Raw genomic sequence first — 1,098 nt, forward strand, 5'->3', positions numbered from 1 at the left:
ACAGCAGTCTGCCGCTTCTCAGCTCTCATCGTCGGAGATCCTGGAATGAGGTGGAAAAGAAGAGCAGCTGCTCAGGATTTCATCCTGTAAATCCTCAGTTTTCCTAAATATTCCACATTTTCACACAGAACTTTATATTAATGCGTCATTTGATCCTGATCAAATTATAAGGATTAGAATCAGAATGAAATTACTTTTAATAAAGTATTAAACTACATTTATTTTATTGATTATTTCACAAATTAATTTAATTAAAATCATTAAAATGTTTTTAGTTCCAGCTGTGGCTTCTGAACAGATGAACAGAGTTATGACTACTACTACTACTACTATTACCACTACTGCAACTACTACTACTATTTCTAATACCAATACTCATACGACTACTATTATTAATACTAATACTCATATTACTAATACTATTACTACTATTACTAATACTCATACTACTACTACTATTACTAATACTACTACTGCAACTACTATTACTATTTCTAATACTAATACTCATACTACTACTATTATTAATACTAATACTATACTCATATTACTAATACTATTACTAATACTACTACTACTATTACTAATACTGCTACTACTACTATTACTACTACTACTACTGCTACTACTATTTATACTACTGCTATTTCTGCTACTGCTACTACTACTACTAATACTACAACTGCTGCTACTACTACTACTACTACTACTACTGCTACTACGAATAATATTACTGCTATTGCTGTTACTGCTGCTACTAATACTAATACTGTTACTGCTAATACTAATACTACTACTGCTACTGCTACTACTACTGCTACTGCTACTCCTACTACTACTGCTACTGCTACTACTACTACTACTACTACTACTACTACTACTACTACTACTACTACCACTACTACTACTACTGCTACTGCTACTACTACTACTACTACTCCTACGACTACTACTACTACTACTACTACTACTACCACTACTACTACTACTACCACTACTACTACCACTAATACTACTACTAATTCTACCACTACTACTGTTACTAATGAAACCCTTGACCCTTCATAGTTCTTAGAATAAAAAGTTAAACCTAGTTAA

This window comes from Nothobranchius furzeri, chromosome 7, assembly GCF_043380555.1.
Source record: "Nothobranchius furzeri strain GRZ-AD chromosome 7, NfurGRZ-RIMD1, whole genome shotgun sequence".
Lineage (NCBI taxonomy): Eukaryota > Metazoa > Chordata > Actinopteri > Cyprinodontiformes > Nothobranchiidae > Nothobranchius > Nothobranchius furzeri.